Source organism: Oncorhynchus masou, chromosome 13, assembly GCF_036934945.1.
Source record: "Oncorhynchus masou masou isolate Uvic2021 chromosome 13, UVic_Omas_1.1, whole genome shotgun sequence".
NCBI classification, from domain to species: Eukaryota; Metazoa; Chordata; class Actinopteri; order Salmoniformes; family Salmonidae; genus Oncorhynchus; species Oncorhynchus masou.
Genome location: NC_088224.1, coordinates 70,534,122 through 70,540,121, shown reverse-complemented (window position 1 = coordinate 70,540,121; position 6,000 = coordinate 70,534,122). Strand labels below are relative to the sequence as shown.

The following is a 6,000-nucleotide window of genomic DNA, read 5'->3' as shown; positions in this document are numbered from 1 at the left end:
TCCGCGACGTGGCTGGTTTTCCCTTTGTAGTGATTGTCTGTAGACCATGCCACATACGTCTTGTGTCTGAGCCTTGGAATTGTGACTCCACTTTGTCTCTAACCTGACGTTTTGCCTGTTCGATTGCCTTACACTGTTTGTGTTCGGCCATATTCCCAGTGACCTTGCCATAGTTAAATGGTTTGCGCTTTTAGTTTTGCCCTCATATTGTACAAATTGTTATTTGTAACATACAGTATCATACACATTGTTATCTATATCATACGAAATGGATGATAGACATCCACAAATGAATACATACCATACTTAACATATCATACCAATTGGAGTGTCCCGGATTTATCCTTACTATATTACGTCTACTCCTGAGTACAGGTTGCAACATGGATGCTAGTGTGTGAACATAACCTATATACTGAACTCCACTGATGAAATAGTTGACAAGGCTCCTTTTTGTTTGCCAATAGCAAATATCTTCCTTCTAATAAATCACCCACAACATAGTACACATACTTTTGTTTCTTTTTTAGGAGTGGAAGAGCGATTGAAACCTGATCTCTGATGTAGGCCTACTAGGACAGTTGAGGGCACTAGGATTAGAATAATTTAAGGAATCATTGAATTTGCCTGCGAGTACGCGCCCAGCCTGGTTTTGCGCGCTCACAGCGTCGGGTGCAGAGCATAGGAGTCTACGGTTTCAGTGCGATGGTCTCTTTTATAGGACATGTTCATCGACGAATCCCTGACTTTTTACACATTTTTACTCAAGCAGGGTGAACTGGGCTTCGTAGTGCGATGCTGAAAAATCAAAGTCATTGCTTTCGAAACCCTCAACAGTGGTGAATTGCGCGGCACACTGCGACTCGGAGAAGATAGAGGACACGCGTGGTGGTTTGTCCTACGGTTACAGGTATGTTTAAAAGACCATCTCAAAGTGTTACTATCGTCGTCATAGGGTACTTGTGTTGTGCTGTGTATTGGTTTTAGGTGAGTGAGAAAGTTAAGGTGTGAATGAATGTTGTGGCTTTTGAAGGTTATGAAATAAGTATGTTGTATGTAATGACATGTTAACTACATAGAGATCATATTAAAATAGTAGAGGCTCAAAGTTTCATAATGGGGCGAAAATGGCAGCCATCTTGGTTAGGGAGAAATCCCCCAAAAAGTCTAATTGGAATGAATGGCATAGGTGATGAATTTTCTGTTTTTACTTATGCAGGAAAATAAAAGTGAGCCATGTGATGTATCATCAGTTGTGTAATGTAATTATAGTCAACCTAAAATATTGTCATGTAATTATAAATACAGGGTTGTTCCATGTCATTTCAGCAAGCCATGACACCCACCATCTCAGACTGTAAATGTATTATGTGAAAAATTGTGGTGGAAATGCCTTTATGCGGAGATATTGATATAATAACCATCATATCGAAGTAAACTTGGAGTCACGTTAAATTGGTGTGGTCCTCACTCTACAACTCGGGAAACCATGCAGATAATTAGACTACGGATGAAATAAGTTATGAACTTTCACAAGGTGGTGAAAGCTTTCATCTAGTTGTCAGAACTTGGTAATATCAGGATGTGGGATGAGACATAAACCTAACAAATTTGATTACTAATTTCTCTGAACAGGAGAAAAAAACATCACCAATTTCACTGGGAATACATTACATAGGATGAAGAAACAATACTCCAAGCCGCAGCTCCATACTACTTGTCAGACACAGAGAACTGATACTGTAACGTTGTTGGGGTATGATTCGTGGGGGGTCCGTATGTGACTTTTGACCATTCCTTTGGATTCCTCAGGTTTAACCCATTGTTAGAAAAAAGTTTGGTCCAAATTAGATGTTGGGTATTGTATTTACAGTTGAAGTTGGAAGTTAAAGTCAAGAGTCATTAAAACTTGTGAACTGCTGCTCTGTGAAGGGAGTAGTACACAGCATTGTACGAGATCTTCAGTTTCTTGGCAGAGACTCACATGGAATAGCCATCATTTCCCAGTACAAGAATAGACTGAGTTTCAGAAGAAAGTTTGTTGTTTCTGGCCATTTTGAGCCTGTAATCGAACCCACAAATGCTGATGCTCCAGATACTCAACTAGTCTAATGAAAGCCAGTTCTATTGCTTCTTTAATCCACACAACAGTTTTTAGCTGTGCTATCATAATTGCAAAACAGTTGTATCTCTCATGAGTAAAACAATATTGAAGATAAGCCTATATCCACAGACAGGCTCATTCGAAAAAGGCAGAGGTATTGGGAGTTATATTAATGGACCCTCCAGAGGAAGTTTCCACCGCTATTTAGATGTCATTTCCTGTCCTAGAGAGGAAATGCACTTTTAGGTTCCACCCCCAAAGAATGGAGAAGGCTACTTGTACATATTCGCTAATTGGGTATGGGAATCTCCACGTGGAGTTGATAAACATCAACAATAAGGGACTGACAGCTGTCAGTGTTGCTAGCTAGCATGCTAACCTTAGCTAGCTGGAAACCACTGGCCTGTCTTATTATATTTATTTTATTTAACCTTTATTTAACTAGGTAAGTCAGTTAAGAACAAATTCTTATGTACAAGGACGGCTTTTCAAAAGGCCTGCTGCGGGGACGGGGGCTGGGATAAAAAATATAGGACAAAACATACATCATGACAACACACATAAAGAGGGACCTAAGACAACAACATAGCATGGCAGCAACATGTGACAGCACAGCATGGTGGCAGCACAAAACATGGTACAAACATTATTGGGCACAGACAAAGGCAAGAAGGTAGAGAGAACAATATGTTATACTAAGCAGCCACAACTGTCAGTAAGAGTATCCATGATTGACTCTTTGAATGAAGAGATGGAGATAACTATCCAGTTTGAATGTTTTTTTTGCAGCTCGTTCCAGTCGCTAACTGCAGCGAACTGAAAAGAAGAGCAACCCAGGGATGACCAGTTTACGGAGGGGTATAGAGTGCAGTGATGTGTCCTATAAGGAGCATTGGTGGCAAATCTGATGGCTGAATGGTAAAGTACATCTAGCCGCTTGAGACCCTGACCTGTCGATCTATAAATTACGTCTCCGTAATCTAGCATGTGTAGGATGGTCATGTGAAGCAGGGTTAGTTTGGCAGTTGGGTTGAAAGAGGAGTGATTACGATAGAGGAAACCAAGTCTAGATTTAATCTTAGCCTGCAGCTTTGATATGTGCTGAGAGAAGGACAATGTACCGTCTAGCCATACTCGCAAGTACTTGTATGAGGTGAATACCTCAAGCTCTAAACCCTCAGAGGTAGTAATCACAACTGTGGGGAGGGCATTCTCCTTAGCAAACCACATGACCTTTGTTTTGGAGGTGTCCAGAACAGGGCAGAGCAAGCTTGTTGGACACTAAGAAAGCTTTGATGTAGAGAGTTTAACACAACATCCGGGGAGGGGCCAGCTGAATATAAGACTGTATCATCTGCATATTTTTTTAATTTAACCTTTATTTAACCAGGTAGGCAAGTTGAGAACAAGTTCTCATTTACAATTGCGACCTGGCCAAGATAAAGCAAAGCAGTTCGACACATACAACGACACAGAGTTACACATGGAGTAAAACAAACATACAGTCAATAATACAGTATAAACAAGTCTATATACGATGTGAGCAAATGAGGTGAGATAAGGGAGGTAAAGGCAAAAAACGGCCATGGTGGCAAAGTAAATACAATATAAAGTAAAACACTGGAATGGTAGATATAAATATATAAAATAAAAATAAAATATATATATATAAATGGATGAGAGAGCTTCCTCCTGCCTGAGCTATGTTGATGAAAAAATGGTGTCCCTTGGTGACAGGCACTGACTGAGACAGCAGATATTCTGACTTTATACACTGCCTTCTTTGAGAGAGGTAGTTAACAAACCAGGCTGAAGACCCCTCAGAGACACCAATACTCCTCAGCCGGCCCACAAGAAAGGAACGGTCTACCGTATCAAAAGCTTTGGCCAAGTCCATAAAAATAGCAGCACACACAACATTGCTTAGAATCAAGGGCTGATTTTTGACAAGTTTTTCCAACACTTTTGATAAACAGGGCAAAATAGAAATTGGCCTATAACTGTTAGGATCAGCGTGATACCCCCCTTTAATTAAAGGATGCGATGGGAACCTCCCCAGAGAGGAGAGACTAGCTTGGCGATGATAGGGCCTGCAACCTTAAAGGATCTAAACCATCTGACCCAGATGTTTTTTGGGGGTCAAGTTTAAGAAGCTCCTTTAGGACCTCAGACTCAGTGACTGCCTGCAGGGAGAAACTTTGTAGCAGGGCAGGGGGAAAAGAGGGAAGAGCATCGGGGATAGTCACATTAGAAGTGGTGGGAGATGAGGAAATGTTGGACGGGTAATGAGGCATGGCTGAGTCAAATAGGAATCTTGACTTAATGAAGTGGTGTTTTAAAAAGCTCAGCAATGTGCTCCTTGTTAGTAACAACCACATAATCAACATTAAGGAACATGGGCAGCTGTGAGGAGGAGGGTTTATTCTCCAGGTCTTTAACTGTTTTCCATAACTTCTTTGGGCTAGACCCAGAGAGAGAACTGCTCTTTTAAGTAACTAACTTTGGCCTTCCAGATAGCCTGAGTGCACTTATTTCTCACTTGCCCGAACGAGAGCCAGTCGGACTGAGTATGCGTGTGCCAAGCCTTTCGCCAAATGGAGTTCTTGAGGTGGAGTAACTCTGCCAGCATCTTTAACTTCGTTATTTCCAAAGTTTTGGTATCTTCCATAAATTGTAGCCGCGAATCCGCCTTCAAAATAGTTTGAGAGAATAAGATAAAGCTGCGGTAATAGATGATGACTACTGATATGAGATTTTCTACATGGTAATGGACATGGTGCAACCTTCGGCTGCAGTACAGCAAAGCCAAGTCAGCCCGTGCTCATGGTTCTCACCGGGAAGTGAAATGATAGGCTAGAATGACTCTGCTCATTATCTGGATAGCAAACGAATCAAAAGCAGTGGAGTGTGAAGCAAAACTTGGGGCGATGGGGGCATACCATATTACGTCATTTTAGAATTTATAAAAATTGTCATATTTTTTATTACAGACTATCAAAATATGTTTTGAAAATTGACATCCAATGGATTATGATCATTTTCAGGTAGAAGAAAGTGGAGGTGCTGAAACACACGTTTGCACCCCATATTTTAATTTGCTCCATGGCTCAGGCAGCCAAGTTAGACACAAGGCTGTTTGGCTCATCTCAGTCACGAAGAGGTATACAGCAGTTTCTGATTAATTAACATGGTGGGTGGTAAAGTTCTAATAAAATCCAGCCATGAAATGAAACATAGGCTGAATAGAGTTTGTCATATCATAGGAACAGACACTGCATTTCTTATTTCTTATTGTCGAGAAGCAACCTGCAAGAAAGCATTTCATTGGACTGTGTATACCATGTGTATCCCGTACATATGACTAATAAAACTTAACTTGATAGGAAAAGACACCACATTCTCACGGATTTGCGTGAAGTGGGCAGTTCGGATTTGTCACTTCAAGCCCAAATACTGTATATCATACTTTGACTAAAACGATGTCTTATTGACTTAAATCGCTGTGCTGTATCATGGGTAAGCTCTGGCCATCGTCTTTCTGCTCAAAAAAGTGTATTTCTACAGGTGTGGGCGTTTAAACGTTACTACCAGCACCAAACCTATGTTAGCTAAGCTTAAACAATTCCTCTTACATACCTAACTGATTCAATTTGAACAACATGCAAATAGGCTTACGGTCGGTCCTTTGTTGAATTGCTTTTCTCAATGGTAAGAAACTGTGTGTAAAATAAATGAATTTCAGTTTATTTTTGTCTACTGCAGCTGCCTGTATTTCTGGACAGAGTATAGTCTGACCTTTATACTATATTTCTAATCCTCATTGTGTGTGTCTGGAATGGGACAAAGAATGATTTATACAGCTATTAAATTCATCATGAGATGAAACATAATGAATC

At 40.5% G+C, this 6,000-nt stretch overlaps 1 protein-coding gene across 2 annotated transcripts in view; it reads left to right on the top strand.

Moving 5' to 3' along the window:
* Positions 1-489: 489 nt before the first annotated feature.
* The window catches only part of LOC135552965 (rho GTPase-activating protein 32-like), a 29,638-nt gene continuing 24,127 nt past the window's right edge, over positions 490-6,000 (top strand). The window contains exons 1-2 of one of the 2 annotated variants that reach the window (XM_064984937.1): positions 490-910; positions 2,894-3,022. The gene's annotated coding sequence lies outside the window, so the exon portion shown is untranslated. The remainder of the gene's footprint in view (positions 911-2,893; positions 3,023-6,000) is intronic. The other variant, XM_064984938.1, reaches the window with a different exon arrangement.